Source organism: Arachis hypogaea, chromosome 1 (assembly GCF_003086295.3).
Source record: "Arachis hypogaea cultivar Tifrunner chromosome 1, arahy.Tifrunner.gnm2.J5K5, whole genome shotgun sequence".
Classification (NCBI taxonomy): Eukaryota; Viridiplantae; Streptophyta; class Magnoliopsida; order Fabales; family Fabaceae; genus Arachis; species Arachis hypogaea.
The window spans coordinates 76,304,094-76,315,616 of NC_092036.1; the positions used below are offsets into that span (position 1 = coordinate 76,304,094).

The 11,523-nt window shown below is 38.0% G+C and overlaps 1 non-coding gene across 1 annotated transcript; it reads right to left on the reverse strand.

The window, feature by feature from the left end:
* Positions 1-11,415: 11,415 nt before the first annotated feature.
* LOC112717364 (small nucleolar RNA R71) lies at positions 11,416-11,523 on the reverse strand. The gene has a single exon (XR_003160626.1). It is a non-coding gene; the product is annotated as a small nucleolar RNA R71 (small nucleolar RNA).

Sequence of the window (11,523 nt, forward strand, 5' to 3'; positions counted from 1 at the left end):
CCAGCCGTCCAGCGCCTCATGGTAGGCTCGAACATTACTCCTATGCTCTTTTCCCTCGCAGATCTTCGGTGCTCCAGTTTCAATATTCAAAAATACATGCTGCAGGACTCGAACTCATGTCTCTCTTGTTGCACTCAACAAGGTATGCCACCAAGCTGCTTTGTCACTTTTATACTTTATGTGCTAGTTAATATATATATATTATATATATATATATATATATATATATATACATAATTGAATTATTTTATATTTATTTAATTTAATTTTAGTTTTATACTCACCTTTTTTTAATATATAATTCTTTAGGATTTATACCATTATTAAAATGTTAGTTAATATATTTATTTTAAATTTTTTAAAATATTAAGTTAAGTAGTATGTTTTCGAAGATTTTGACTTAAGACTAAATTAGTAGAGATATATAAGCATCACTATTAAATTTCACATAATAAATTGATAGAGGGACATAACGTATCCATGGGTTACTGTCGTGAAGGACCAAATTGATACTTTATTTTTTTCAAGGACTAATTAATCCGAAGTCAAAAATTTCAAGAACCTAATTATCACTTTGATAAATATTTTACTATTTTATATTTTTTATTCATGTGAAACCAGTTTTACCAGTTCAACTAGCGGTTTATCGGTTAAACCAATAAACCAGTGAACCAGTAACCTGACTGGTTCGATCACCGGTCCGGTTCTTACAACTATGCCTAGACTCTTGAGGATTCTTCCAAGTAACTACCTTAGATTCCCTTTTTATTGATTGTCACCTTGAAGTAGCAAGGATTGTTTCTTCTTCTTTGGTTGTTCCTTCATTTACAATTCTCTTTTTCTTCTTCATTGACCACGATTCTAGATGTTTTGTCTCAAGACGACCCTTTAATTTAGGCTTTCAATTAGCACTCCCAAACCAGTTGGCTTTAGGGTACTAGATGTTGAAACACCCCTAAGAATTTACTTGCCCAGGTCTCTTTTCTTGAGACATCTTCACCACAAGCATCTACTAGGACATCTACTCTTTTGAGATATTTATGTTTCTTTCCATCCTAGTAGTTGATGCTCAGAGCCTTGGGTCTTTTTATTGCTTACTACTTCTTGGTTCTATATATATTCAAGGGACACCCTTAGCCTTTACCTGTCACTTCTTCTAAGTCTAGTTACTCACCATGACTCATTTTCTTTTTAATTCATTCATGGTCTTGCACTTAGTTCCTTTTTCTCTTGGTTTTGAATGTCCTTACTTAGTCTTAATCTCTTTTACTCTTGTTTTTGCACAGCTCACAATAGACCTTTATAGAAACAAACTATTATTTCATTAATGATTATGAGACTTCAAATAACATTGCACTTTCTTTCTTGAAAACATAAAAGACTCATAAAGGACTTCAGGACATAAGGAAACTAAGCATTAAACATAAACTATCCTAACATTGTAACTTATTATCAAGCAGAAGCATAAAAAGAACTAAACATAAATTCAGAATTTTAAGAATGTCAACCATGGGACTTAACAACCTTGAGCAGCTTCAGTTTATTGGCCTTTTTCCCTTGTCCTTCTTTTTGGAAGGGGAGGAGTCATCACAATTCTTCTTGGAGGATTCTTCTTGTGCCTTTATGTCCTTGGGCTTCCAAAATCCCAGCCTTCTCATGTATGATTTCACATTTTCTTTATGCTGGTATGCAATTTCTTCTTGCCTCGCACTAAGTTCCTCTATCTTTTGCATGTATGTTGGATAGTTAGGGTTCATGTTGGCTACTACATTACACAGATAGATCAACTTTGTTTGTGCGTAGCCATCATATTGTCCTCTTACTATGGTTTTGGCTTTATAGAAATGCCTAAACTCAGCAAAGTTCACCAACTGGTGTTGTTGTTGTTCCATGATGATTCCGAGGCTGCCCTGTATCTCACCCCAATTGATCTGTCCTTGCTACTCCTTCATATGCTCCATACTTTCTTGGAGTTGTTGTATGTTCTCATTCATTTGGTCCCATTATTTTTGTTGTCCCTTGAGTTGGTTGACATCCTCTCTTAGGTGTTGTATGTCTCCTTTCATTTGGCTTATGTCTCCTTGTAATTGATCCTAATTGAAACCTTCAGAAAATTGTTGGTATTGTTAGTATATTGTTGGTATTGTTAGTATGGTGGTGGTTGAAGTGCTAGGTAATGTGGTTGTTCTTCAGCCTCTTTTTCTTGTTGTGGTTGCCCTTGTGGTACATGAGCTTGAGCTCTGTGCTCCCTGGCCCTTTGAAGTGGGTTAATAGCTACCACCTTGGCCATCTTCTTGGCAGTTATGGGCTTCTCTTGTTCCACCATGACTTCATCAATAATCTTCTCAACCCTTGCTTCATCACACAGCCTTTGGATGATGCTGAGGAATGCCAACCTTGAGCTATCTTTGGTACTTTTTATTATTTTGTTGATGTTGTTGGAAATCATCTCCCTAACATTGACATTCTCTCCTTTCATGATGTTGTATATGAGCACAGCTCTTTCTTTGGCTAACTCTGAAGTGTTGGATGTGGGAATTAGAGACCTCCTTACAAAGTCTAGCCACCCTCTAATTTGGGGGCTCAAATCTCTTCTCCTCTGCTGGTTTGGCCTTCCATCATTGTCATTAATCCACTGCACATTCAGCACACAAATTTCATTGAGGATTTCATCAAATCCTAGGTCCTGCTGCTTCATCCTTTCTTCATAACTCCGGGTGGAGCTTGTTTGTTTTACCATCAACATTCTATCTATGTTGGAGGGGTTATAATCAATGGCTTTCCCCTAACATAGCTCAGATATCCATAAGGTTGCTAGGTTGGGACACTGCGTTGGCATAGAATTCTCTAACCAAACTTTCCACCACCTTCCTTGGTGGGTTGCATAAGAGTGCCTATCCTCTGTTGTTGATTTCTCGATTGATCTCGGGGTGCTCATTCCTACCAAGTTGGAAGCCAACTTTCGAAATGATTTACCTCTCACTCACCCAACCATAAAATTGGTTTTGGTTGAATGATGAGAGGAACTTGTATTCATTGTAGCTTGAGGAGGATCCTGAAGTTGGTTCCTTGGTCTTTCTCTTCTTTGATGATGATGCTCTTGGTGGTGCTATTGGGTGAGAAGTGTGAAAGGGTGAAGAGCTTGGAAGTAGGGTAAAGAAAAGAATAGAGAGCAAAGTAAGGGTTTACTCCACAACACCAAACTTAGGACTTGATTGTCCCTAATCAAGTAGAAGAAAAGAGAAAGAGAAGATGGTTCTTTCGCATGTGAGACTAGGTGGGGTGGAAGAGTGAAGAGTGGTGGGAAGTGTTTGGCTTTTATAGTGGTGAGAGGTGCAGGCTCGAAGGGAGGGTTGTGGTGGGATTTAAAAGCAATTTATCTTTTTCCATTTGGGAAGTGGCGCCTAGCGTGGGAAGAGGCGCCAACCTTTCTTTTCTTTTGATTCTCTGCATGTGTTAAGTTCCAAAGTTCAAGTACACTTTGACTCCCTTTTTGATGAGATATCAATCATGTGGGTCCCCATCATCTCTCTTGGAAGTGAAAACCAAAACACTATTGGTGGAAAGAACCTCTTTATATTCCTTTTCATAACATATAATTGAAATGCATTTGATGAGTGTCCCTTGGGACACCAAACTTAATTTCCTTGCATATAATAAATTGGGTTTATCATCTGATATTTAATGTGTTCATAGAGGTAAAATAAATTCATTTCTTACATTCTTTAACTCCTTCTGAACACATTAAAGTGACCTTGTATGCATAGCCAATTTACTTAATGTATTCAGATTAAGAACATGCTGGGCTCGCTATGTGGACATCATATGGTGGTGGCCACACCAAACTTAATCTCTGGGCTTACTCTCAAAATTAATTCATTCAAAGGGTTGTAAGCCTAGATTAAGTGGGTTAGTGGCCACACCAAACTTATCTTTTTAGCTAGTTCCCGGCCCAATCACTCATCATCAATAAGTGTGTTCATCAATTTGCATTTTCAGAAAAAGAAAACAAGGAAAGGAAAACAAATTGAAGAATCACTATCTATCAAACATGGACTGACATTTAAACTACCTAATCTATCACTTACAATCTACTCTTAGAAAGAAAGATGAACAAAAGTATTAAACTCGAACTTAAACTATCTAAATTGGCAATTTTAAAGCTACTTCTAGAAAGCAAGAGATCAAAATGATATAGAGTGTTGGGGTGCCTCCCAACTAGCGCTTCTTTATCATCACTAGCTTGACGTTATTCCCTCTTCAGCTGAGGTGGTAGCTCACTCTCTGCTCATCCAGTGAGCCTCCCAAGTAGTGCTTGAGTCTATGTCCATTCACAGTAAAAGTTCTCTGTGTTTTATCCTTCATGAGCTCTACATGACCATAGGGGGAGACCTTGAGGATGGTGAAGGGTCCAGACCATCGAGACTTAAGCTTCGGTGGGAAGAACTTGAGCCTCGAGTTGTATAGCAACACTTTTTGACCTTCTATGAACTCTCTCCTTGCTATCTTTTGGTCATGCCATTTCTTTGTGTTTTCCTTGTACATTTTGGCATTCTCATAAGCTTGGTTTCTGAATTCTTCCAGCTCATTGAGTTGTAGCAGCCTCCTTTCCCCCAGCAGCTTGGTTGTCAAAATTCAGCATCTTTAGAGCCCAGAATGCTCTGTGTTCAAGCTCTACTGGCAAGTGACAAGCCTTCCCAAACACTAGTTGGTAAGGTGACATACCAATGGGCGTTCTGAAGGCTGTCCTATAGGCCCATAGTGCATCATCCAGCCTCTTAGACCATTCCTTCCGTGAGTTACCAATAGTCTTTTCAAGAATTATTTTGAGTTCTCTATTTGAGATCTCAACTTGCTCGTTGGTCTACGAATGGTAAGGGGTTGCTACCCTATGCTTGACTCCATACTTCAGCAGGCGTGCTTCGTGTTGCTTATTGCAGAAGTGTGTCCCTCCATCACTAATAAGAGCTCAAGGAACTCCAAAGCGGCTGAAGATATTCTTCTTTAAGAAGCTTATCACAACCTTGTTGTCATTGGTTGGTGTGGCTATGGCTTCCACCCACTTTGACACGTAGTCTACAACCACCAAAATATTGTTGTTTGAGTAGGAGGATGGGAATGGCCCCATAAAGTCAATCCCCCACACATCAAACAATTCTAGCTCCATGATAAATCTTTGTGGCATTTCATTCTTTTTAGATAGATTGCCAGACCTTTGGCATTCATTGCACCTTGATACCAGCTCCTTTGCATCTTTGAATATTGTTGGCCAAAAGAATCCACATTAGAGCACCTTGTCTGCAGTTCTTTCTCCACTGAAATGGCCTTCATATGCAGATCCATGGCATTGCCACAATACTTCTTGTCCTTCCTCTTGTGAGATACACCTCCTTAAGATTCCATCAACACCCTTTTTGAACAGGTAGGGCTCATCCCAAATATAATGTTTAGCATCATTGATTAGTTTCCTATTCATGTGCTTGTTGATGTTGGTGGGTAGCTCCCTAATAGCTTTAAAGTTAGCTATATCAGCAAACCAAGGGCTTTCTTGAATCATCATCAACTACTCATCAGGGAAGCTTTCATTCACTTTAAATTGATGTGCTTCATCTTCTTCATGTGGGATTCTTGATAGGTGATCGGCTACTTTGTTCTCTGCCCCACTTCTATCTTTTATCTCTATGTTGAACTCTTGAAGTAGCAAGACCCATCTTATCAACCTAGGCTTGGATTCTTGCTTGGTCAGCAAATATTTGAGGGCTACATGATTAGTGAAAATAGTAACTTTAGAGCCAATAAGATATGATATGAATTTATCAAATTCAAAAACTATGGCAAGAAGTTCCTTCTCTGTAGTGGTGTAATTTTTTTATTTTCATTAAGGACTTTGCTGGCATAGTATATGACATGCATTAAGTTATCTTTCTTCTATCCCAACAATACCCCAATTGCAAAGTCTGATGCATCACATATCAGTTCAAAGGGCAAATTCCAATCAGGTGGGGTAATGATGGGAGCTGAGGAAAGCTTCTTTTTCAAGTTCTCAAAAGCCATCATGTATTATTGATCAAATATGAAAGGTATATCAGAAGCAAATAGATTACTTAAAGGCTTAGCAACTTTTGAGAAATCTTTGATAAATATTCTATAAAAACCAGCATGTCCGAAAAAGTTTCTAACTGCCTTAACATTGCAAGGTGGGGGTAATTTCTCAATTACCTCCACTTTAGCCCTGTCTACCTCAATGCCCTTTTTGGAGACTTTATGTCCAAGAACCACCCCTTCAGTGACCATGAAATAGAACTTTTTCCAGTTTAGAACCAGGTTGGTTTCTTGACATCTCCTTAACACTAAAGCAAGGTGGTGTAAACACTTAGAATATGAATCACCAAATACAGAGAAGTCATCCATGAACACTTCTATAAATCTTTCAGCCATGTCTGAAAATATGGAGAGCATGCACCTTTGGAATGTTGCATGTGCATTGCACAATCTAAAGGGCATTCTCCTATAAGCAAAAACACCATAAGGACAAGTAAAGGAAGACTTCTCTTGGTCTTTGGGATCGACTACAATATGATTTTATCCCGAATAACCGTCCAAGAAGCAGTAGTACTCATATTCTGCAAGTCTTTCTAGCATTTGGTCCATGAAAGGTAAGGGGAAATGATCCTTCCTGGTGGCTTCATTGAGCTTTCTATAATCGATGCACATGCGCCAGCCAGTCACTGTTCTTGTTGGTATTAATTCATTCTTCTCATTAGGTACAACACTGATCCCTCCCTTTTTATGAACTACTTGGACAGGGCTCACCCAAGGGCTGTCTGAGATGGGGGTAGATCACCCCTGCTTGCCATAGTTTCAAAACCTCTTTTTGAACTACTTCATTCATTGTTGAATTTAGCCTTCTCTGCTGTTGCCTTTAAATCTGCAAGTGTCCATTCTATAGCATCCTTGTGTTGTTTCAGCACTTGGATTAGCTCTTCTTCTTGTTGTTCATTCAAACTTGAATTAATGATCACCGGGTATGTGTTATTGTTACCCAAGCAATCATATTTCAAGTTTGGAAGCAGAGTTTTCAGCTCCAACTTTGGTGCCTCCATTTCCAATTTCTCTGTCTTGTCCTGCATGATTGGTTCTTTCATAGTCTCTAGTGGTAACTCACCACCTGAGGTAAGTTGATCTTGCTTTTTGATCTCTTCACATTGTTCTTCCTCAAGGACTCCTTGAACTAGGGTCTCAATTGTGTCCACCATCATGCATTCACCAATGGATTCCTTGGAGTAGCTCATTGCCTTGAAGACATTGAAGACCATCTTCTCTTCATGTAATCTCAAGACTAACTCCCCTTTTTGAACATCAATTATGGCTCCAGCAGTAGCTAGGAATGGCCTTCCAAGAATGATTAATGTGTTGGCTTCTTCCTCCATATCAAGCACAAAAAAATCAGCTGGAAAGATAAACTCCCCCACTTTTACCAATAGATCTTTGATGAGCAGATAATTTATACGCTTTTTGGCATTGTTTTTACATGGTTTTTAGTATGTTTTAGTTACTTTTTATTACATTTTTGTTAGTTTTTATGAAAAAATCACATTTCTGGACTTTACTATGAGTTTGTGTGTTTTTCTATAATCTCAGGTATAATCTGGCTGAAATTGAGGGACCTGAGCAAAAGTCTGATTCAGAGGTTGAGAAAGGACTGCAGATGCTATTGGATTCTGACCCTTCTGCACTCAAAGTGGATTTTATGGAGCTACAGTGACCCAATTGGTGCGCTCTCAATTGTGTTGGAAAATAGACATCTTTGGCTTTCCAGAAATGTATAATAGTCCATACTTTGCCCGAGATTTGATGGCCTAAACTGGCATTCAAATGCCCACCAGAGACTCTTTTCTGGCGTAAAACGCTGGAACTGGCACCAAAATTGGAGTTAAACACCCAAACTGGCATCCAAGCTGGCGTTTAACTCCAGAAAAAGCCTATGCACGTGTAAAGCTCAATGCTCAGCCCAAGCACACACAAGTGGGTCCCGGAAGTGGATTTTTGCACTATCTGCACTTAGTTACTTATTTTCTGTAAACCTTAGTAACTAGTTTTGTATAAATAGCACCTTTTACTATTGTATTGGGAGCTTTTTTGATCACTTTAGATCATTTTGCACATTTAGGGAGGCTGGCCATTCGGCCATGCCTAGACCTTTTTCTCTTATGTATTTTCCAACGGTGGAGTTTCTACACCTCATAGATTAAGGTGTGGAGCTCTGCTGTTCTTCTTGAATTAATGCAAGTACTATTGTTTCTCTTCCAATTCATGCTTACTTCTTCTCCAAGATATACTCTCGTACTTAATTCAGTTAAGTCAGAATGAAGAGGTACCCCGTGACATCACCCACTATCTTCGTTACTCGCTTAGCCAAGATCCACGTGCCTGACACCCACAAGCGGTCTACATGATGTTCAACATAGTCATTGGACGACAGCTGGAGTATAGTCTCTTGGGTCTCTGATCCACGGACCGAGTTCGTGTGGTTAGAACCTTCGTGGTATAGGCTAGAACTAGTTGGCAGCATTCTTGAGATCCGGAAAGTCTAAGCCTTGTTTGTGGTATTTTGAGAATGATCTGGGATGGGATAACTGTGATGAGCATCAAACTCACGAATGCTGGGCACATTGACAGTGTGCAAAAGGATAGAGAGATCCTATTCTGACACAAGTGAGAACCGACAGATGATTAGCCGTGCGGTAGCTGTGCTTGATATTTTTCATCCGAGACGAGTAATCTGACAGTTGATTAGCCGTACAGAAACCGTAGCTGGACCATTTTCACTGAGAGGATCATACAGCTTGCCATGGAAGGGAGCACGCATGATTGGATGAAGACAATAGGAAAGCAGAGGTTCAGAAGCAGCAAAGCATCTCCAAATGCTTATCTAAAATTCCCTCCAATGAATTACATAAGTATCTTTATTTAATTTGTGTTTTATTTATCTTTCAATTATCAAAACTCATAACCAATTGAATCCTCCTTACTAAGATTTACAGGATGACCATAGCTTGCTTCAAGCCGGCAATCTCCGTGGGATCGACCCTTACTTGCGTAAGGTTTTATTACTTGGACGACCCAGTGCACTTGCTGGTTAGTTGTATCGGAGTTGTGAAAAGTGTGAATCACAATTCCGTGCAACAAGTTTTTGGCACCGTTGCCAGAGATTGTTCGAGTTTGGACAACTGACAGTTCATCTTGTTGCTTAGATTGGGTAATCTTCTTTATTATTTGAGTCTAGTGTCAAATTTTAAGTTTGGTGTCAACTGCATTTTTTTTAATTTAAGTTTCTTAAAAATTTTGAAAATTCATGCATTGTGTTCTTCTTTGATCTTCAAGTTGTTCTTGATGATTTTCCTTGTTTGATCTCTAAATTTTCTTGTTTTGTGACTTTTCTTGTTTTTCATATGCATTTTTGAATCCATAGTGTCTAAACATTCAAAATTTCTAAGTTTGGTGTCTTGCATGTCTTTCTTTTGTTAAAAATTTTCAAAAATATGTTCTTGATGTTCATCATGATCTTTAAAGTGTTCTTGGTGTTTGTCTTGATATTCAAAGTGTTCTCGCATGCATTATTTGTTTTGATGTTACATTTTTATATTTTGTTTCATTTTGTTATTTTTCTCTCTCCTCATTAAAAATTCAAAAAAAAATATAGAACATAAAGAAGAGGAATCACATAGAAAAAGAGATCACTGGCGTTAAAACGCCTGTAAATAGGCACTTTGGGTGTTAAATGCTAGAATGGCTATCATTCTGGGTGTTTAACGCCAGTAAAGTTATCATTCTGGGCGTTAAACGGCAGAATGGGAAGCACTCTGGGCGTTTAACGCCAGAACTGGCAGCATTCTGGGCGTTCAGAAAAACACCCAGTAAAGAAGGATTCCTGGCGTTTAACGCCAGCCAGGGTATCTGGCTGGGCATTAAACGCCCAAAGAGGCAGTCAAGTGGGCGTTAAACGCCAGAATGGATAGCATTTTGGGCGTTTAACGCCAGGATGACACAAGGAAGGTAATTTTGGTTTCCAATTCGATTTTGTTTTTCAATTTTTCATGTTTTAATTCATAACTTTTTGCATCAAACATATTTTAAATATTCATCTTTCAATTTTTTCTTATGTTTTTGAAAAGTCTAAAACTAATTTTTCAAAAATCTTTTTCTTAATTTTATTTCATATTTTTCAAAAATCCTTGCTAACAATTAATGTTTTGATTCAAAAATTTCAAGTTTGTTACTTTTTTGTTAAGAAAGGTTCAATCTTTAAATTCTAGAGTCATATCTTTTAGTTTTAGTCAAGTCATCAACTTTAATTTTAAAAATCAAATCTTTTTAATTTCTCTTTCAACTCTTTTTCAAAATAAATTTCAATCATATCTTGTTAAAATTTTAATTTCAAAATCTTTTTCTAACTTCTTATCTTTTAAAATTTATTTTCAAATCTTTTTCAACTAACTACTTGACTTATTTGTTTTAATTTTACAAAAGTCTACTATTTCTTATCTTTTTCAAAACCACCTAACCACTTTTTCACTTCTCATTTTCGAAACTAACCAATAATTAAAATAAAAACAAAAATATTTTTCTCTTCTTTTAATTAAGATTCGAATACTCTCTCTCTCTCTCTCATCTCTTTCTATTTATTTTATTTAATTGCTAACACTTCTCTTCTACTCATTATTCGAACCCCTCTCTCTCTTCTCTCTGTTTGAATTACTCATCCCCTCTCTCCTCTCACTCTTCTATTCTTCTTTCCCTCTGACACCTCAAGGAATATCTATACTGTGACATAGAGGATTCCACTACTCCGTTTGTTCTCTTCTTTTTCATATGAGCAGAAATAGGGACAAAAACATTCTTATTGAAGCTGATCCTGAACCTGAAAGGACTCTGAAGAGGAAGCTAAGAGAAGCTAAAGCACAACACTCTGGAGAGGACCTTACAAAAAATTTCAAAAAAGAAGCAGACATGGCAGCCGAACCCAACAACAATGCCAGAGATGCAAGGAAGATGCTTGGTGACTATACTGCACCAACTTCCAACTTCTATGGAAGAAGCATCTCAATTCGTGCCATTGGAGCAAACAACTTTGAGCTTAAGCCTCAATTAGTTTCTCTAATGCATTAGAATGGCAAGTTTCATGGACTTCCATCGGAAGATCCTCTTCAGTTCTTAGCTGAATTCTTGCTGATCTTTGATACTGTTAAGACCAATGGGGTTGATCCTGAGGTCTACAGACTTATGCTTTTCCCCTTTGCTGTAAGAGACAAAGCTAGGATATGGTTGGACTCACAACCTAGGGAAAGCCTGAACTCTTAGGAAAAGTTGGTCAATGCTTTCTTGGCTAAATTCTTTCCACCTCAAAAGATGAGCAAGCTTAGAGTGGAAATCCAAACATTTAGACAAAAGGAAGGTGAATCCCTCTATGAAGCTTGGGAAAGATACAAGCAATTGCTTAGAAGGTGTCCTTCTGACATGCTT